Source organism: Adiantum capillus-veneris, chromosome 2 (genome assembly GCF_014529385.1).
Source record: "Adiantum capillus-veneris isolate H3 chromosome 2, ASM1452938v2, whole genome shotgun sequence".
Lineage (NCBI taxonomy): Eukaryota > Viridiplantae > Streptophyta > Polypodiopsida > Polypodiales > Pteridaceae > Adiantum > Adiantum capillus-veneris.
The window spans coordinates 140,089,688-140,112,562 of NC_140932.1; positions in this window are offsets into that span (position 1 = coordinate 140,089,688).

The window sequence follows — 22,875 nt, forward strand, 5'->3', positions numbered from 1 at the left end:
ATATTCTCACCTACAAAGCACTACAATGAATTTGCAACAAAGAGAAGAAAGATTCCTAGGCCTTGAAGAGTTGAATTATCATTTTTGTGGGCCTCAACGAGATAGGCCAAGGGAAGAGTTTGACCCTATGTCTGATGTGCACCAAGGTGACTTTCTTATGCTTGTTCCAAGTGACACATAAATCTATCCGATGTCGCTTGCAATGGCTTTATCTGACATTGATAATGAGCCTACATCACCAAACTACAAAAAACTCTTGATTCAATATTGGGCACGTTGCGCAAGAAAAAGTGGGATGATAGATACTCAAGCTTAGAGTAATTTTTGGAAGGGTTATTGGGTTGTCAACTATAAGGACCCACAAGTGTGGGAAATTGTAGATGCAATTGTCTGGTCCTGGAGACCCAACAAAGAAGGACCATTTTCTAGAATAAAGATTCCAGAAAGGCATGCTCTAAAAGCCAAGAAGGCCTCACTTGTGTACATCAACCACACCTGGATAAAAGTTTAGATATGGTATCAAATGTGGAGTAGAATTATGTGGAGCTTCTATTGTGACTAGTCAATTTTGTAAACAAAATCTTTTTTGTATCTTCCTTTGTTTTATGTAATTCGTAGTTTTTATTCAAATCCATGTGTTGTACATCCTCTTGACTTTTGGTGTTTATCAACACCACAATCCTATGAGATTTTCACTTTATTTACTAACTAGACACCTCAATTTTTTCCACTTTAAGTGGAAAATTCCCAAATTACATGAATTTAGTCGATTTGGAGATTCCCATAATGTGAGAATTTTACCAAAATACCTAATATGGTCTTTTGGTCTACTTCTGTACCATAGGTCTTTAGTAGATCACAAATCGTAAGATTGGCTATCTTACTTTGGCCATCCGTTTGTGGGTGATAGGCCGTAGAGAAATTCAATCTTGTACCTAGATTTTTGAAGATACCTTTCTAAAAATTACTAGTCATTCTAGGATCTCTATCTGACACGATGGATGTTGGCAATCCATGGTGTTCGAAAATCTGTGATATGAAGAGAGTTGCCATTTGGTGTGCCTTAATAGTCTTCTTGACAGGGATAAAGTGTGCTTGCTTGCTAAACCTGTCGACTATTGTCCATATTCCCGTATTCCCATGGATAGATTTTGGTGATCCAAAGATAAAATCCATGGATATACTCTCCCATGGTGAATTAGGAATTGGCAATGGCTGGAGTAATCAGGTTGCTTCCCTCTATCATACTTGGTCTTTTGGCATACTACACATTTTGAAACATACTCTTGTATGTCCACTTTCATGGTAGGCCAATAAAAGTACGTCTCTACTCCCCGAACAGTAGGTTGAATGCCTCTATGCCCCGCATAGGGAGGAGCATGGGATTCATACATGAATTTCTCACGAAGGGAGTGATTAACACAAATCCTATTGCCATGGAGAAGATAACCATCCTGCAAGATGAATGGTTCCCCTTTCTTCCCCAAAGCAAGGGCTGACATTATGTCTTTAAAGCAAGGGTCAATAGCATACTCATCTATCATAGAAGATAGATCATTATGAGTTGCTATTGACACAGCATTAACTTTTGGTCGTCGTGAAAGTGCATCAGCCACTTGATTGTGCTTACCAGCTATGTGAGCAATGTGGAAATTAAATTGTGAAAGAAAATTTGCCCACCTCATTTGTTTGTCAGAAAGCTTTGTTTGCGTCATGAAGTACTTGAGACTTTGATGGTCTGTTCGTAAGATGAATGGAGTCCGCAATAGATAGTGCTTCCATGTGTCTAGGGCATGTAGAACAGCTAACAACTCTTTCTCATAAATGCCTAAGACCCGTTCATGCATGTTGAGCCTTCGGCTCTCATATGCTATGGCATGCCCTTCTTGAAGCAAGACTGCTCCAAGGCAATCATCACAAGCATCACATTGGACCTCAAATGGCTTTGAGAGATCCGGAAGCATAAGGACTGGTTGGGAGATAAGCTTCTCTTTGAGCTTGTCAAAAGCACTTTGCTCCTTAGCAGTCCATGAATACTTAACGTTTTTCTTTGTTAAGTCATGTAATGGTCCTGCTATTTGAGAGAATTTTTCTGTGAAGCATCTATAGTATGCACACATACCAATAAAGCTTCTTAGCTCATGTAGATTCCTTGGATTAGGCCATGCTTTTATTACCTCCAACTTTGATGGATCCATATGGATACCATCTCGAGAGATAATATGACCTAAATATTGAATCTCTTGAAGGAAAAATTCCCTTTTCTTTTGATTGAGAAAAATCTTATTCTCCCTTAATGCTTGAAAAATCACTTGGACATGTTCATTGTGTTCCTCCAAGGAATTGGAGTAGATGATGATATCATCAAAGAACACTCTAATGAATTTGCGATAGGGTCTAAAAATTTTCTCCATTAATCGATTGAATGTAGCTGGTGCATTAGTCAAGCCAAAAGGCATGACTAGATATTCATAAAGGCCAAACGTTGTATGAAACACGGTCTTTAGGATATCTTCATTCACTATCCTTATTTGATGGTAGCCACTTTAAAGGTCAATCCTACTAAAGTAGGTAGAGCCTTGTAGCTTATCAAATAGACCTTCTACCCAAGGTACGGGAAATCTTTTTTGATAGTGATATGGTTTAGTGCGCGTTAGTCCACGCACATGCGGTATGTACCATCTTTCTTTTGCACTAAAAGGATTGGAGAGCAAAAGGGAGAGGAGCTAGGCCTCACCATTCCTTTGTCTACCAATTCTTGTACTTGCCTCATGATCTCCTCTTGGTGAGCTTGTGAAACTCGATAGGGAGGTTTGTTAGGCGGTGAGCTTCGTGATAGGAGCTCAATTCGACGGTCATCATCCCCTCATTTTGGAGGTAAGTCCATAGGGATATCATTAATGAACACATCTTGGAATCCTTTTAAAAAGTTAGACAAGGCTAACTCTTCTTGATTCCTACCATTCACCTTTGATGATGCGTTAGGACCTTTTAGGGATTCTTTGACAAAAATCATGTACGCAGAAATTGAGCTTTTCATTGATTTATCAAGGGCGAGAGGATTTACAAGTGGTATAGTACGACCAGACTCATTAGCATCTATATACATATTCTTTCCCCTGTAGGTGAGTAGATTCTCCTTTCATGTAACTTCATGTTGGCAGCCATGCGGTTGAACCATGGTATCCCTAGGATAGCATCCTCATGTTGGAGAGGAGAGATGAAGAATTCTTCTTTGTCGACATAGCTTTGGACATGAAGCCTCAACATCCCAATCAAGGGAGTAACGGAGGCTTGTTGTCCAATGAAAGGAGCATCAACAGTTACAGCATCTCCCATCTCAAAAGCTTGAATGCCCAACTTGGTGGCCAACTCCATTGATATGAAATTGAGAGTAGAACCAGGGTCAAACAAGATGAAACCATCATGCTCCCTTACCTTTCCCCAAGCATAGGAGAGAGGTGATCCTTTGCAATGAGTATCCTCTTTTGGAGCTTCGATAGTGGAAGCTCTAGGAGTCTCATTGCGAGCATTTCTTTTGGGGCAAGAACAATAGCCATGTCCTTGCTCCCCACACTTAAAACATTTGTGATCCTTGTGAAAAGTTTCAAGCTCTTCAGGAGAGATTTTATTTTTACCTTTGTAAACTCCTTTCTCCTTGGACCGATTGTTGTTGTTGTTGTTGGAATGGCCGTGGGAAAAAATTTGGGCGTTAATTTTTCCCTTTTCATCACTTTTGTCTTTATTTTCCATGGTTTGACATTCCGTCCAACCCCTTGTTGGAAACTGATGCATGAAGAAACCATGGTATGGTGGATTACTTCGCTGATAGAGAGGCCGTTGAGAGTTGACATACTCGGCCATCTCTTCAGGTAATCCCACACATAATTGTTGTCTTTGCTCATTATAGTCTATCTTTTGAAAGACAGTGGCCTTGAGATGTAAATCCCAAAATTTGTCCACATATTTGTGGATAGACTCATGAGAGAGAATCCTTCAACTCCGCCATTCGGTGAGCACTTTGTCCTTTGCATCACTTGCAAGGAATTTCTTCATGATGGAAACTCATAGAGTTTTCCATGTCTTTGGGGCTTCGCCATTGCCTCGAAGGCCCACCATTGACGAGCTAATTTTTGGAAGTGCATAGCTACATGGCGTAGCTTGGAGGACTCCGTGAAGCCCTCATCTGAAGGTGCAAAATCAAAGTTATCAATGTTCATTCTCCTCTCTTGGTTATTGTCAGCCATGCTAATTAAGCTTATGTGTTTACTTAGTGTATGCTTTGGCAATTCAAAACCTTAGTTGCCACTCCTCTTAGCCTTTGAAAATAGGCACTTAAGTATCTACACCCACGGCTCGAATTGGTTAATTATAGAGAGTAGTGGAGTGAATCTAACATAGCGCAGTTGTCGAGGGATAGCTCCTTTCGGACTTCTTATGGCTCAATAATGGTAAAGCTGTAGGCAAGTCTAAAAAGACTCCATTATTTAGACCAAAGCTCGCGAGGTGTGCACTATATCCCACATAGTGGGCTCAACAAAATCAATAATAAATCCCAGACCCACTTACCCTATTATAATTAACAAAAACAACCATTAATAAGCTACTTAAGGACCTCTCTTCTTAAGCAAGAAAAGAGAAACCAAATGCTCTGATACCAATGTAATGGAAATCACCTATGAACTTTGAGAGTAGCGGAATTAGGAAATTAGGTGAAGCACTCTTGAGAGATTCTTTGTGAGCATAGCGGTTGAACTTAATTGATGGTAGCAACATAAACATGGTACTTAGTTAACTTGGCAAGAACAATACTTTTGCAAGAGAGAGAGAGAGTTTAGAGAACATGACAATAGTTGAGGACCGGATTCATATGGAGCCGGTCCCCCCTCCAATAGGCATTTGAATTATAGTTTCTCCCATCAAGAGAGACTTGGTACAATACAATCTTTGTGTTCCTTGTAACCTAGGTGATGCAATGAAGATGGAAATCTTCATGCATCACAAGCATAACATAAACTTGAAGAAAGCATTAACTATCCCAAGCCTCAGTCCCAATGCCTCAAACACCTTCGAAGGTAAAGAGAGCTAGTGGGGAATGAGGATAGGGAAGAGGAAGAAGAAACATTCCATAGGAGAAAGAAATAGCTCCTCACTTATCATTACTCTTCTTGCTAGCATACATAATAGCAGAGTAATGAAGATGGAGAAGATGGCAAGCTTAAGCATTGAAGCATGACTCTTGGTTGGATTTGCATTCCATAGCCAAGAGTGTTGGTGTAGGTATAGGAAGTTTCTCAAGCAACTTCCTCATTAAGTGTGTAGGTTCTCTTTATGACTCAAGCATCTTACCCCCTATGCATAGGAAGCTTCTCAAGAAACTTCCTCATTAAATGTGACAAGTACCTCAAGTACCTTAGTCATCAAGCATGACAAGCACCTTAGGTGGAGTTCCCACCTCAAGCACAGCCCTAGCTTGCTTAAGTTTAGGTCGGATTCCCACCACAAGCACAGCCCTAGCTTGCTTAATTTTAGGTCGCGTTCCCACCTCAAGCACATCCCTAGCTTGCTTAAGTTTAGGTCGGGTTCCCATCTGAAGCTCAGCCCTAGTTTGCTGAACGTCAAGGGACTTTTAACACTAACCATTGGAGGTATTTAATGAAGCTAACCCTAAGGTATTTTAAGCTTCATTAGTTAACCTTGCTATTTGACAGACCATCTCTCATTTGGGCCCCTTTATCATTGGCCCCGTGTTGAGATACATCCGTAAGCACATGTCTATATTCTAACCCTTGTTCCCGTTTATTATCCCATATTCAATGATCAGTTTAATATGAGAAAATCATTTGGGTTGGTTAGATATTATATATTTAATGACATTAGCTCTCTCTTGAACTCATAGTCGTCCTCAACTATGAGGTAAAAGAGATAAAGTCATAATCATTAGTCAATTTGTCTTAGCGGGTAGAGGATCCCTTTTAACCCTACGACATCAGTCCAAGATGGATGACTAATCCATTTGGTGCTTGGGAGACATAGCTGCCGCAAGCATGTCTGCTCTTTAGTCCATTTCATCCTCCCAACTAGAGTGACAAATTCTACATAGTGTTTGAGAGACGTCATCATCCCAAACATGATTCTTAGTATGCATACTACTTACATTTGTGCAAAATAAAGAGAGAATTAGTCTTATAAGACAAAAACATTGATCTGCATCTTCAAAAGGATAATTTTTGAACTTAATAAGATACCGTCGGATAATATTACCATGTCGTAGTACCTTGTCTTCATGCCGAGGGATAGCTTCGGGTTGTAGTACCTCTTCTTGATCTTCAATTTTGGGAGGGTCTTCAATAATTGGTTCATTTGGAGGCTCTCCTTTGTAGGGCTTGAGTAGACTCACATGAAAAGCATTGTGTATGAGCCAATGGTTAAGTAACTTGAGTTGATAAGCCACCTCATTGATTGGCTTCAAAATTTGAAAAGGACCATAGTATCGTTTTGCTAGTTTAGCATAATACTTTTGATGGCCCTTAGGATTTTGCCCGTTGTTTGCCTCAATCGAGCCCTAGGAAACTTAAGTAAGAACCAATCATTTTCTTTGAACGTTAAGGCCCTTCTGTGCTTGTCAGCAACAACTTTTTACCTTAGTTGGGAGATGGATATAGCCTCCTTAATCTTTTGAAAAGATGTTTGCAGGTCACAGCTATACTCATCGACAACGAATATCTTCCCATGTACTTTAAGTAGCAAGGGACTTTTAGGTCTTCCCTGTATGATTTCAAAAGGTGCTTTTCCCGTAGAAGTACGGATAGTATTATTATACGCATACTCTACAAGAGGTAAGTACTTTTCCCATTGTGAGTGTTAATCTACTTCTGTAACATAGGTCTTTAGTAGATCAAGAAGCATAAGATTGGCTATCTCACTTTGGCCATCCGTTTGTGGGTGATAGGCCGAAGAGAAATTCAATCTTGTACCTAGATTTTTGATGAGACCTTTCTAAAAATTACTGGTCATTCTAGGATCTCTATTTGACACGAAGGATGTTGGCAATCCATGGTGTTTGAAAATCTGTAATATGAAGAGAGTTGCCATTTGGTGTGCCTTAATAGTCTTCTTGATGGAGATAAAGTGTGCTTGCTTGCTAAACCTGTCGACTATTGTCCATATTCTCGTATTCCCATGGATACATTTTGGTAATCCAAAGATAAAATCCATGGATATACTCTCCCATGGTGAATTAGGAATTGGCAATGGCTGGAGTAATCTACGTTGCTTCCCTCTATCATACTTGGTCTTTTGGCATACTACACATTTTGAAACATACTCTTGTATGTCCACTTTCATGGTAGTCCAATAAAAGCACGTCTCTACTCCTCGAATAGTAGGTTGAATGTCTCTATGCCCCACATAGGGAGGAGCATGGGATTCATACATGACTTTCTCACGAAGGGAGTGGGTAACACATAGCCTATTGCCATGGAGAAGATAACCATCTTGCAAGGTGAATGGTTCCTCTTTCTTCCCCAAAGCAAGGGCTGGCATTATGTATTTAAAGTCAAGGTCGGTAGCATACTCATCTATCATAGAATATAGATCATTGTGAGTTGCTATTGACACAGCATTAACTTTTGGTCGTCGTGAAAGTGCATCAACCACTTGATTGTGCTTACCAGCTATGTGAGCAATGTGAAAATTAAATTGTGAAAGAAAATTTTCCCACCTCATTTATTTGTCGGAAAGCTTTGTTTGCGTCATGAAGTACTTGAGACTTTGATGGTATGTTTGTAAGATGAATGGAGTCCCCAATAGATAGTGCTTCCATGTGTCTAGGGCATGTAGAACAGCTAACATCTCTTTCTCATAAATGCCTAAGACCCGTTCTTCTGTGTTGAGCCTTCGGCTCTCATATGCTATGGCATTCCCTTCTTAAAGCAAGACTGCTCCAAGGCAATCATCACAAGCATCACATTGGACCTCAAATGGCTTTGAGAGATCCGGAAGCATAAGGACTGGTTGGGAGATAAGCTTCTCTTTGAGCTTGTCAAAATCACTTTGCTCCTTAGGAGTCCATGAATACTTAATGTTTTTCTTTGTTAAGTCATGTAATGGTCCTGCTATTTGAGAGAATTTTTCTATGAAGCGTCTATAGTATGGACACATACCAATAAAGCTTCTTAGCTCATGTAGATTCCTTGGATTAGGCCATGCTTTTATTACCTCCAACTTTGATGGATCCATATGGATACCATCTCAAGAGATAATATGACCTAAGTACTGAATCTCTTGAAGGAAAAATTCGCTTTCTTTTGATTGAGAAAAATCTTATTTTCCCTTAATGCTTGAAAAATTTATTGGACATGTTGCTTGTGTTCCTCCAAGGAATTGGAGTAGATGATGATATCATCAAAGAACACTCCAATGAATTTGCGATAGGGTCTAAAAATTTTCCCCATTAATCGATTGAATGTAGTCAAGCCAAAAGGCATGACTAGATATTCATAAAGGCCAAACGTTGTACAAAACACAGTTTTTAGGATATCTTCATTCACTATCCTTATTTGATGGTAGCCACTTTTAAGGTCAATCCTACTGAAGTAGGTAGAGCCTTGTAGCTTATCAAACAGATCTTCTACCCGAGGTACGGGAAATCGTTTTTGATAGTGATATGGTTTAGTGCGTGATAGTCCACACACATGCGGTATGTACCATCTTTCTTTTGCACTAAAAGGAATGGAGAGCAAAAGGCAAAGGAGCTAGGCCTCACCATTCCTTTGTCTATCGATTCTTGTACTTGCCTCATGATCTCCTCTTGTTGAGCTTGTGAAACTCAATAGGGAGGTTTGTTAGGCAGTGAGCTTCTTGATAGGAGCTCAATTTGATGGTCATCATCCCCTCGTTTTGGAGGTAAGTCCATAGGGATATCATCAATGAACATCTTGGAATCCTTTTAGAAAGTTAGACAAGTCTTAACTCTTCTTGATTCCTACCATTCACCTTTGATGAAACATTAGGACCTTTTAGGGATTCTTTGGCAAAAATCATGTACGCAAAAACTGAGCTTTTCATTGATTTATCAAGGGCGAGAGGATTTACAAGTGGTATAGTACGACTAGACTCATTAGCATCTATATACATATTCTTTCCCCTATAGGCGAAGTAGATTCTCCTTTCAGGTAACTTCATGTTGGCAGCCATGCGGTTGAACCATGGTATCCCTAGGATAGCATCCTCATGTTGGAGAGGAGAGATGAAGAATTCTTCTTTGTCGACATAGCTTTGGACATGAAGCCTCAACATCCCAATCAAGGGAGTAACGGAGGCTTGTTGTCCAATGAAAGGAGCATCAACAGTTACAGCATCTCCCATCTCAAAAGCTTGAATGCCCAACTTGGTGGCCAACTCCATTGATATGAAGTTGAGAGTAGAACCAGGGTCAAACAAGATGAAAGCATCATGCTCCCTTACCTTTCCCCAAGCATAGGAGAGAGGTGATCCTTTGCAATGAGTATCCTCTTTTGGAGCTTCGATAGTGGAAGCTCTAGGAGTCTCATTGCGAGCATTTCTTTTGGGGCAAGAACGATAGCCATGTCCTTGCTCCCCACACTTAAGACATTTGTGATCCTTGCGAAAAGTTTCAAGCTCTTCACGAGAGAGTTTATTTTTACCTTTGTAAACTCCTTTCTCCTTGGACCGATTGTTGTTGTTGTTGTTGGAATGGTCGTGGGAAAAATTTTGGGCATTAATTTTTCCCTTTGCATCACTTTTGTCTTTATTTTCCATGTGTTTGACATTCCGTATAACCCCTTGTTGGAAATTGATGGGTGAAGCAACCATGGTATGGTGGATTACTTTGTTGATAGAGTCAGGCTGTTGAGAGTTGACATACTCGGCCATCTCTTTAGGTAATCCCGCACAAAATTGTTGTCAAACTCTTCTTGCGAGTACATTTTTTTCTTTTTTTCACTCGACTTTGCTTTGAGAGTTGAGTGGATGGCATATCGCCATCATGAGTGAACCTTGTCAAGCGAATGATTCTTCATATACTCTACATATTTTGGGTCTTTAGAGTACTTGACGATCCATTTGGCACATGTGTCAACCTATAGTTGACTTTGATCATCCTATGAAGGTCTTCCATCAAAATTTGGCCATGGTCCTCTCTCGATTCCTCAAAAGGAGGTGATCCCATTTGAATCTCTATTGTTTCTCTTAGCGATTGGAGTTCTCTTCTGTTCCTTGAATTTGGGCAGTTGTTAAATGGACATCCACTTATCTCATTGAATTAGATGTGTTATTGGTCATCTACGCACCACATCTTACTAGCTGGAGATAGAGATTGGCCAATACAAGGGAATACCCCTAGAGGAGAAATTATGATAGTTCTGTCAGACGGAGCCAAAAGTAGAGGAGCATTATATTTGCTAGTGCACAACATATTACAAGATCCTTGGGAGTTTTCATTGCTTATTTAGAGAGGACTTTGGCCCTTTATCCCATATCGTGGACTATGATTATAAAAAATGCTTAGGTATCTTCTTGCTAGAGATCCGTAGACTCAGAGATACTATCCTTAGGAGGAGAAGACCTCCATAGAGAGGATCCATACTGAGGGAGATCACTACTTTTCATAGCTAGGAAACACTTAGAATGGACCACCAAGCCATCTAGCTTGGTCGCTCACAATCCTTGAGGATGTGGGAATCTTTACATCATATATGAGGTTTATAGTGTAAGAAATGCGGAATACAATAAGGATCTAGTAGCAAGGAGAGTAGAGAGAGATATGATGCAAAGTAGATTAGTGGAAAATCAAAAACTTAGATTAGCACACTATTACAAAGTGATGGCATCATCTACCCATGCGCTCTCAAGGTAGAGCTTAGATGGCAATTTAGACAACTAGAGCAAGTAGGAATACAAGGGACTAACAATCCTTCAACAAAGATGTGTTGTGTGCGTCAAGTGTGCACACCATTTTACTAAATTACTCATGAGAATGCCTCCTTATATAGATGTAAAGGAGCCTCTAAACGCCCATGTGTTGTTGCCCTTAGATAGCCAAGTCCAAGTAGGATTCTCCCATGCGCCCATGTGTAGCCACTTTTGGGTAGACAAGTCCTCATAGAACTCGGCCACTGGCCAAAGACCACCGGCCGCCGACCACAGACAATTGGCCACCGGATGGCCATTTTCTGATTGTCTTCCGATCGTCGTTCAACCAAGATATTTTCGCAAAAAGGAATATTCCAACAAAAGGAATATTCTATCAAAAGAAATATTCCTTGTCTCAGGGGCTTCCGCCCCCGAGGCCCCCAAAGTTGCCTTGAGTTTGCTTCGTACCATCCACGATCACAAATAGAGATCTCATCAACGTGCAAAGCTAGAATCCAACAAATATATGTGCACCATTGGCTTCTTCTCATATGGGGGGCTTACAAACTGTGCAGCATATATTTGGTGGAAAAACTAAGAGAGGTGGGCATAGCAAGTATACCAACATATAGTAGAGCCTACAGAGCATCATTGAGCAACATCAAGTGCACCCCCTCCCCAAGAGAGTTGATTACAAAGGACATTGAGACCATACTTAAGAGACACTTTTAATATGTCCTTGGGTACTTTTATGTTCTCCAAACCAAGCAATTTCCTAGAATTATTACAAGGGATGCCAATGCATTCTTAGAGTGTTTGATACCCACGAAAATAGCTTATGAGCTGAAAAAAAAATACATTTTTTTTAAACTATGGATTCCAGCTCTAGAATTTTCTTTCATAAGCACTTTCCAACCTAAATTGTGCCAAAAAAAAAACAAGTGTTGTTATTGAATATTTTTCATAGAATTAGCCATAGATCACTCTTAAACGCCTCTTAGTGAGTTCTAGGGTGCTACATAAGTATCCTTCATCATTATAAAGGTTTTCAACAACTTCTAATACATGGATACTCTGAGTATTTAAAGTTATGGCCTATTAATGAAAATCATGCCATCCAAAATTATGGAAATTTTTTACAGTTTGATCAAATTTTTGGCAATATATATGCAATAGAAAGGAAAATTTGATTGTATATGTAGACTCAACACCATGTATTGCATTGTTCTTAAGTTTTAGGGCACCTAATACCCCCAATAGCTAATGACACAAAGTCGAGAAAAAAATTTACATTTTGCAAAAGTAGGACTCATTTTGAGTTAGAAATGTATCATCTAAACTATTGCTCAAATTTCTTCAACGAACATGGTCAATTTGTAGCTTAGGTCCAAACCTTTTTTTTTTTTTAATAGCAAAACTCACATTTGTGAGTGGATTATATTGAGCAGCCCAGCTTAGGTCCAAACCTAAGCATACAATACCAATTTGGCTATTAGTACATACTTTTCAAAGAGATTGAGATGGCCACAATGTGGAAGCCAATTTTTTTGTTCGTGCAGTTTTTGGGCTTTGTAGTTATATCTAAAATTGTCGTAAGAAAATATGTTTGGATGTTTTTGATGCTTTGTGTGTGTTAGTATAAAGGTGAATTACCAAGGTGTATTGCTATAAAACATATATACGAGTATATATGGGTGTAATCATGCAAATATCGACGATAGGTATGCAGAATACAAAAAATGAAACTTTTTTGTACTTAATTTTATGCTTATTAAAAAAACGTATGGGGCTATTGCAACCTTATACTTGCATTAGGTACATATTGAATTTGACGTGAAAATAGATTGGTTGCATGAAAAATTCTCTATGTGGTGTAGCATGGGATTAATCATGAAAATATGTTGTTTTTAGTCAAATGGGGCACTACATTGGCTTTGGAAGCTTGTCATGACCTAGGAATAATGGGTTCTTAGCATCAATCTCATGTAAGGACGCTTGAAACTTCACACATATACAAGGAGTTTTAGTCAAATGGAGCACTACATTGGATTTGGAAGCTCGTCATGACCTAAGAATCAAGAAATATGCATGATACTTATTTTTCCCATGTAGAATGGTTTCTTAACATCAATCTCATGTAAGGATTCTTGAAACTTCACACATACACAAGAAGTATTGAATTTTTTTCAAAAACCTTGAAAGGACACTTTTATGTCCTGTTACATTACCAAACTAGTGTTAATTATATGTGTGATTAATTCAATGATCAAATATCTACCATTTTTTGTCCAACTTTTTACGAAAATATCAAATGCTCTTTTTTTTTTGTAAAATAGAAAGAAGTACTCAAATTTAAATATTTTTGTTCCAAAGTATTAGGTCTCCCCGATCTAAAAAATTAAAAAGTCTTTCAAAACATCAAAAGACGATAAATGAAGGGTGAGATTAGGAAATGAAAAGACCCGTGGAAATGGAAAGTCAAAAGACTTTTTGTATTTACATAAAGAGAGATGGTCGAGTGCACATTACTACATTTGTGTTTTTCTTTGCTTAATTTTCCTTCAATGTTTCTTCTCTTTAGAGTGTCCTTGAACTATGTAAGTAATGAATGTATTTATTTTGAAGCCATTAGGTATTTAACTTTTAATATTAAGCATGTTAATTTATGTTAATCATACCTTAATGATCAAATGTTTACCATTTTCTTTGTTCACTTTTTATGAAAAATAGCTTGCTCTATGTTTTTTTGTAAAATAGAAAGAAATTCCTAGACTTGTTTTTTTTTTTGGGTGAATTTTTTTGGCTCCAAACCATTGAGTGGAAATAGTAGAGGTGATAATGGTAGGAGTAATAACTGTTACAACAAGTACAGTACTATATGCGATAATGTTTAATTTACAAAAAAGACTCCTTCTTGCCCCCTTGTCTTCTCTTTGACCACTCCATTTTCCACTCTCTCACTACAAAACAACATAAATCATTGTGATAAACTTTGAGAAAGTTTTATGATATATACAATGGGCTTGAAAATAGGAGCATGTCTTCGCTTGAATATATGTTAGTTGCCATGAAAATCAAGGAAGCATGGTGTTGCGATAACGGATTTCTTAATGTTGTACTGTTTAGAAAGTTATTTAAGACATTGTTCACAATGATATGTACAAAATATTAAGCTATGTGACTACATCTATTGTTATTTACTTCACATTTATGATAGTCAATTTGTATGCAGAAGAAAATAAGGAAGATGGAGGCATCACCTTTGACTTAGCTTTGACTTAGAGGGCATGCTTGTGTAATGTACACAAAAGATCATGTTCAAAGACATAAGCGGCCAAATTATGAGGCGTGCATTGTTAATTTTCTATAATTTTCTCACCTGTGTAATATAGAGAAACTAGAACTAGATGCATAGCCAATGTGGAGTCCTTGCTTCAAAATGTTCTAAAACCAAAATCATAGAAAAAGCATCTAGAGTTTAAGAGTCAAAAAATGTTTCTTGGAGAGGAGGGACCCGATAAGGATGTTCGCTCGAGAATGCTTAGAGAAAAAAGAGATGTATAAAGAGTGTCTTTTACAAAGGATGAAGGGATTCTCAATATGGTATGATTTGCTCTATTGGACAAGCTAGACATGTTGCGGCTTGTGGGGCGCAAGGGGTAGGGGGGGCATACCTTGGCCTACAACAGGGCGGAGGCATCATGGCTGGGCTAGAGAGGCACTCAAATGTGGTGGTGTATATACCTGCATGGTTGGGTTCCCCTCGGATGGAGGGTCCGACAGCCCCGACCAGGTCCTGTATGCTCCTTCTTTACCCCCCCCCCCTTCCCCTTTTCCCTTTCCCTTGTGGAGGTCACCCATCCATGCCTTGTGCAAAAAAGGCGACCGAAGTTTCAAGTGGTAGTTGTGTCCCCGACTTGCGGATGCGGGCGTTTCCGGCGGCAAAGGTTGGGCCTACTCATAGCATCGTCAATAGGGGAGGAAGGGACGAGGCTCCCCCAAAATCCAAGGTTCTTTTTTTCTCTTTGTTCATCCGCCCTATGGTGGCGTAGTGCTTTGCATCTGTATCTTTGGACGTCCATGTCCCTTTGCTACTCCTTTGCAAAGCTTGGATCTAGTCTCCTTCAGTTGGTTCTGCTACGAGTTGTGGCTCCATGCTCTTTTTTGTCATGTCATGCTGCTCTTTTGAGTGGAGGTCTTCTTTAAGGTGGCAGCTTGAGTCAGGCCGTGGCAACCTCTTCAAGATTGCAAGGCATGTAAGTGATGGAGGTTACACCTCCCCCCTCTTCTACGAAGGTATATGTGTTCAATATATTGTCTTTATGCTATGGTGCGGTCTATCTAAGATTAGTTTTGTATATAGTTTTGTCTCCTTGTAAAAGGCAGGGGATTTGTGTTGGTATCTCAATCTTGTATGTAGTTGTGATGTTGTGGCTCAGTCTAAGCATGGCTTCTCTTGTTATTCTTTTTGTTATATTAATGTCTACTACTCACTATTGTGAGTATTGCAAAACAAAAAAAGGCATTCCTTTTAGGAATAGTAATAAAGCTAGGTCTTTTCACTCTATCACTTAGTCTTAAAAGTTTGGTAGCCTTTTCTCTCTAGTATTTCACTTTAAAAGCTTTCATTGTAAGTGTGGCCTATGGAATTTGTAATATTCTCACTGACAATCAAAATATTTTCTACCAATGGTGAATTTCTTCCATTTATAAGAAAAAGAATTTGAATCTTTAGTAATTAAAAGGAAAAGCAAATTAAGTAACTTTGGGCATGCCAAAATCTTTTGGACTTACTCCCTTAAAGATATCATAGTGGATACGCATGTCACTATCAGTACTTCAAAGTTTTTTATGTAAGTACAAATGTCAATTTTAAGTGGCACACCACCGTATTTAGTCCAAATTAGACCTAGCTATAGAAGCCTACTCCACATTGTAAACACTCCCCCCCCCCCCCCGCGCCGCCTTGTGCGCTTTGTTATGGAAAGCTTTTTGATCATCTAACCATACGAAATGGTCAAACGAATGCTCACTATGCTCAAAGCTCGTATCCAAAAGATCTCTCTCTCTCTCTCTCTCTCTCTCTCTCTCTCTCTCTCTCTCTCTCTCTCTCTGCTCAAAGCTCGTATCCAAAAGATCTCTCTCTCTCTCTCTCTCTCTCTCTCTCTCTCTCAAAAAAAAAAAAAAAAAAAAAAAAACGCAGTCGTTTTTTGACCTAGTAGACTGCAATCCACTCTTTTGATCATAACTTCTTCATCCGGACTCCGATTTGGGTGATCTATAGCCTCAATTGAAGAGCACGAAGTCCTCTACGCATTGATGTAAAGACAGAAATTTTCAGAGTTATGGAAGGCATTTCTGTAGCAGCATTTTCGAAGTGAACAGGTTCAACAAAATTGATTCTCATCTCCTATTTTACATACAATGTCTTCCGGCACTCGCAAGGGTTCTTCTTCTTCAACAGGTCCACAACCATTGTGGAAAATGATTCAAAATCTCCCAAGTGTGGAGATAGCAACACAACCACCCAACCAACGACATCAGAAACCATGATCATGGCGTACTTGGTATCATTGCAAGAGACCGTAAACAAATAAGACGAAGACTTATGAGCACTTGCAATGGAGAATGGCACGCTAAGGGTACTTGTGGTTGAGAATGAGAATCTCAAGAGGACACTTGAGATGCAAACAACACGTTTGATGCAACTTGAAGAGGAAGTCAAGGAATGTAAACGCTCTCTTGTGGACTTGAATGCTTTGAAGGAGCGGATGAGCAAAGTAGAGCATGACCATATATTGAAAGAGGAGAAATTTGACACTATGAGCCGGGATGTATGCGACATGAAAAATGTATGCACAAACAAGTCTTGGGCTGATGTATGTGGTAGCAATGTGGTTTCTAATTCCTCACTCATGCAAGCTATGGTTCAAACAAAGAATGTTGAGAATGTGAAAGTGGAGGAGTTGAAGGAACGGGAGCGACGTTCCAAGAACATTGTTATTCGTCGAATTCCCGAAGAGAAGTTAGAGACACCTCCTTCTCTTGCCATTGTTATTGAAGATTTTTTCAAAACCCACTTTGGCATGTCCGGAGTTATGGTCTATGGAGCACATAGAGTGGGGAAGCAAGGAGCTCTTCGCTCGGGAGAACGGCCAATTGTATGCACCATGCCGGATGAGACCAAGCGAAAGATTATCCTTGATAATAGTTGGATCTATTTGAGGGATACAAAATGTTTTGTATGTGAAGATCGCACTATTAAGCAACAAAATATGCGTCGCAAGGCATATGAGGAAAAGAATAATAAAAACAAGGAGATCCCTCATGAAGAAAATGTGCCCAAGGAGGAGGCAAGTCTCTCAAGCAAATAGAGAAGTGTGACCTATGAGACCGAGTTACAATTGAAAATATGCTTTCGGAATTGTAATGGATACCCATGGAATGCGAGGGTTGGCATTGATGAACTAACAAGCAAAGCCGATGTTGTACTTCTTCTTGAAACTTGGGAACATGATACACAAAGGATTAACGGCTTGGAGGATTACAATGTACATTCATTGATGTGGTCAAAGAATCTCAAGCAACGAAGAGGACAAGGAGGGTTAGCATGTATGGTTAAGAAAGGATTGGAAGATTTTGTATCAATTGTGAAAGATGACAAGTACAAACGTTATGTATGGCTGAAAATTATGACACCAAAAAGAGAACCCATTTTTGTAGCCGGTTGCTACATTCCTCATCATGATTCTCCCTTTTATGCTTGCATGGATAGAGACCAACCATTTTCTGATTTGAAAGAGGACATTGCTTATTTCAAAGGTGAAGGTGATGTTATTGTATTTGGGGATATAAATGCTCGCACAAAAACATTACAACATGATACTCAACAATTTGATATGCCATGCATTTCAAGGGAGTTGGAGGAAGTTCACTTGTATGATCGTACTTCAATGGATGAGAAAGAGCCGGATCACTATGGAAAGTTACTTTTACACATGTGTAATAGCACGGGTATGCTCATTGCCAATGGTGTATCTTTGTGGAGTGGAACCAATGGATTTACATGTAGGAGACATAATGGGGATAGTGTGATTGACTATATGCTACTCTCTGAAGCCATCATGTATCGCATAAAGAGTTTTATGTTTGGTCAATGGACCCCGGAATCCGACCATCGCACCTTATGTATTGACCTTTCATGTGGAGAAGCAACTAAGCATGATAATCTCAGCCAAAGGAAAGAGAAGTTATTACTATGTATGGATTTCAAACGGGCACCAATGTACATTGAAATGGTTGAGCAAAAATTATGGATGACAAAGCTTCAATGTGATGCACCATTGGAAACTAAATGGGAAGCTTTCAAGAAAGCTATTTGTTCTTGTGCGGAAGAATGTTTTTCCATAAAGCATCTCCATGGTATCAACAAAGATAGATCACGCAAAAGGTGGTTTGATAAAGAATGTCAAGATGCTCGAAAGTCCTTGATAAAGCTTGATGCAACTATGGACAAAGACAACTATCAAAGTCATTTGCATACATACAAGGCATTGATTCAAAAGAAGAGAAGAAGATGGGAAGTAAAGCAACAAGAATTTCAAGTCCAAGAAAAGGCACATTCATGTGGAAGATTTTGGAGAAACTTGAGAGGCAAGCGGGTTGAGAATTTTGGTAACTTGAGTCTAGTGGATATGTACACACATTGTAGGCAATTATATGAGCAAGCAAATACTAAAAAAATGCTATTTTATGGTTCACTCCCATGTATGCCGTCTTCTTTTTACTATTGAGGATGTATGCGGTGGGCTTGAAAAGTTGGCCACTCGCAAAGCGGGAGATCTTCAAGGTGTCAAGCCGGAGATGATCAAATGGACAGGAGATTTTACCCATGAGTGGATGTGTGATATGTTCAACCTTGCACTTCAACATGGTATGCCTTATGATTGGAGTACTAATTGGGTTAAGCCTTTGCATAAAGGAGGGGATGTAAAGAATGTAAGCAACTACCGGACTATAATGATTGGGTCTCTTATGGCAAAGTTGTTTGGGTGTATAATGGAGATGAAATTGAGTGATTGGGCTGAAGAGAATGACAAGCGTGCAAAGGGACAAGCGGGTTTTCGTCGATGCCATAGCACCATTGATCATCTTGTCACTCTTCGTGTTCTCATGGAGGAAAGTCGGTTGAAAGGCAAGCGATTGTATTTTTGTTTCATGGACTTTAAGAAAGCCTTTGATATGATTCCACGTAACAATTTGTGGAGAAGGATGGAAGAACTCCAAGTGCCAAGTGAGTTTATGCTTGCGGTTTCTCGAATCTATGAGAAGGTGATTAGTCAATTGCGCATGGGAAGAGAAATTTCAGAAATTTTTGTAAGCACTATTGGGGTTAAACAAGGATGTCCATTGTCACCAACTCTCTTTGGTCTATGCATCGATCAATTGGAACAAATGGTACTTGACTTTATGCAAGAAGAAGGCATTGAAGAGGTCACTATTTGCAATGCGGTAATCATGCTTTTGTTGTATGCGGATGATGTAGTGCTTCTAGCACACACTTTAGAAGATGCACAAAAGCTTATGGTTGTCCTTGAGAACTTTTTCTTGCATAGTGGGCTGATTGTAAATGAATCCAAAACAAAGGTTACGCTTGTGAAAACCAACCATAAGGAGAAGCCATGCATTGTGTACAACAACGAGACACTTGAAGTTGTTGAGAGCTTTAAGTACCTTGGCCTTGAGGTTCCATCCAATCACAAGTGGCATGAATGTGATATGCGTCGTTTGGAAGCGGGAAAGAGAGCATATTATGCATTTGAGAACATGTGTAATGCGGGAAACATCAAGTGTTGGGTTCTCAAGAAGTATCTTTTTGATGCATTGGTGACACCAGTTCTTCTTTATGGAGTTGAAGTGTGGGGCGGGAGCATCTCAAAGTCTACTTGAAAAGAGTTTGAGAATGTCCAAAAGCGTTTCCTTACAAACTTTCTCCAAGTTAAGACACAAACACCATATATGCTCCTACTTCTTGAGTCGGGATCTCTTCCAATTGAGGTTATGGGCATGGAAAGGGTTGTGGAGTACATGATAAAGATGCGTCAAAACCCCTCACATCGACTTCCTACAATTGCATGGGAAGCAAGCAAAAAAGTTCAAAAGACGCATAAAAGCAAGATCTTGAGCACAGGATGGATGCAAGACATAAAGAAGTGGTTTGAGAGATGGGGTGCTTTACACTTGCTACATGATGCTTCAATTGACTCTCAAGTGAATGAAGCTTTTCTACAACGCCAATGTATTACGGCTTGGGAGAAATCCAGTGGGTCACGCTTCATACATTACACCACCTATATTGCCCCCAACTACAAAACCATGTTCTTCGCTGAGAGAGGGAACCGTACTCACCCTTACATGCTTGAGCCTATTCCCTTGTCCGCGATACGCACTATCGCAGCAATTCGGCTTAGCTCCCATTTCCTTCGATGCGAAATAGGGCGTTGGGGCAATGGAGAAGAGTCAAATCGATTGTGCACATTATGCTCATTGTACGTTCGAGAGTCTGAGTACCACACACTACTAGAGTGCTCAGCTTTTGATCACATCCGAACTTGCTTCTCTCACATTTTCAGCCATAACTTAGACCTACACACTTTCCTCTCCCAGCCAAAGTGTGGGCTCTCCATTGCGACTCTCATCACTACAATTTTGGAGCATCGAGAGTCACTCATCAGCCATACACATACTACATCACATGTAACTTTGGTCCCATAGGTCATATTTGACCTCCGAGGACGATAATAAAATCTATCTCTCTCTCTCTCTCTCTCTCATAACACATCTTGAGTTCAAGACTCATAGGCTAGATCATTGAGGTCACTTGAGAGTGGTCTTGCTAGGGTTAAAACCTCTCTCTCTCTCTCTCTCTCTCTCTCTCTCTCTCTCTCTCTCTCTCTCCATGCCAAGTGTAAGAGATTGAGTGGGGTTTTACAAGTTCATTTTCATCAAGTGAAGATATTAATAGGCCTAGGTGTGAATCGTTGGCTTTGATACCACATGAAAGGGAATGGGGTTATGGCATAAATGAGAGTGTTGTCATTCTTTGTTCTGTTAGTGTTCTAATTACATGTGTGTGTGTGTGTGTGTGTGTGTGTGTGTGTGTGTGTGTGTGTGTGTGTGTGTGTGTGTGTGTGTGCGCGCGCGCGTCAGAGAGAGAGAGAGAGAGAGAGAGAGAGAGAGAGAGAGAGAGAGATTGACACTGATACAAGTGGAAAAACATGACTAGATTAATGATAAGCTAAATGCAAATGGTGGTACAAAGTAGGCTAGAGTGATGGTAATAAGTGGATATTGAGAGGAAACAAAGTGTGTAGATAAGGCTTCTTTCATAGAGTTGGTAGAGAGCATCCAATGACATCAACGATGATATCAAATGCATAGGCTTCCCATGTAGAGGGGTGGTGGTGCAGATGTGTCACACACCCCAACAAATTGGGGTCATCCTTGAAACAAACATGCTACTTGGATCCACTAGCCACCTCAAAAGTTGATTTCCGTCCTAGATAATTTGGTAATCCTCTAATTTCTTTTCTTCCAAGAGTACTTTGTGTTTTTTACCAATTGAGTGATTTTATATTCAAGAGATTTGTCGACTCTTCTTACGACTACACTTTCCTCTTCTGCACCCAACTTTGCTTTTGTCTTCATGGCCAACCTGAGGTGTGAGTAGAGAACTTCTTGCCATCTAGGGTGAGCCTTATTAAGTGGGTGGTTCTTTAGGTACTTCACATGTTTCACGTCCTTGGAGTGCTTGATTTTTTTGTGCACTTGCCATCTTGAAGTTGACATTGGTACTCTATCTTGTCTAGATCCCCCATTGAAAACTTGCTCCCCCATGCTCTTAAAAGCTCAATACTCTCACCCTTCTACTCTAAGGCTGCTCCCAAAAAATTGGAACCAATCTTTGCATGCTCATTTAACAAATGCAAAGTTTTCAATTTCTCCTCAACTTGATCCTTATGTTCTTTCTTTAGACACTTCACAAGGATGTACCCTTGTCCCCCACAATCGTAACAATTTGCCCTCTTTGTAGTATTTTGCGTGCTACTCTCTTGTCAATTTTGGGCCGGTGGGTTTCTTCTTTTTTCACTTTCCCTTATTCTTTTTGCCACCAAAAGACTCTTTCGCGCAAGAAATGGTCACTAGTGTCGGAAGAATAGGTCAAAGAGCCGGAATGCATAGCAATGCAATCCTTGGCGTGCACCATAAGCTTCCAAATGCCATGAGACTCTTTCTTCAAGCAGTACTACTAGATCTCTTTGAAAGACCACAACAAAACCACTCCATCTGCTCCAAAAGGGGAATTTTTCATAAAGAAGCTATTGGAAAAAATGTATCCCAAAACCTCTAGCAATAAGTAACCAAGTGTCTTCCTTCATCATCCACAAATGATTTCAAGTTGTGATGACATTCTCTTCATACTCCTTTGTTTACCATGCCAAAGTTAAGAGTCTTTTGCACTTTACCCTCAACTTAGGTTCTTTCTTGTGTAAAATCTGGGTCAATCACCATTTCTATGCATTTATGAGAAGATGCCATCTTTTGTACCTTGGAGGCTTTTGAGAATAGAATCCCGGGAAAAAAGCGGTGTCAAACTATTGGTATAACAGCATATGGGCTACAGTAGATACATTTAACAGGCAAGCTCACTTCAAACAAGTGAAGAAGACAATGAAGGCGGTCTGGCAAAGCTAATAGTCTCACACATCTTTCGGTTACATGGGATGACTATATCTATTGTTCCAAGATATATAGATCCCAAATTCACCAATTTGTTTTGGAGAGTAATGTGTGAAAATTGGGCACTATAATCAAATTCTCACCACTTCATGAACAAACCAATGGGAAACATAAGTCTAACTAGGAGCGGTATTTGTCATTGGTGGAGTTTGCATATAATAACACTATTCACACTTCGGGACCACTCAAGAGGTCTCTCCT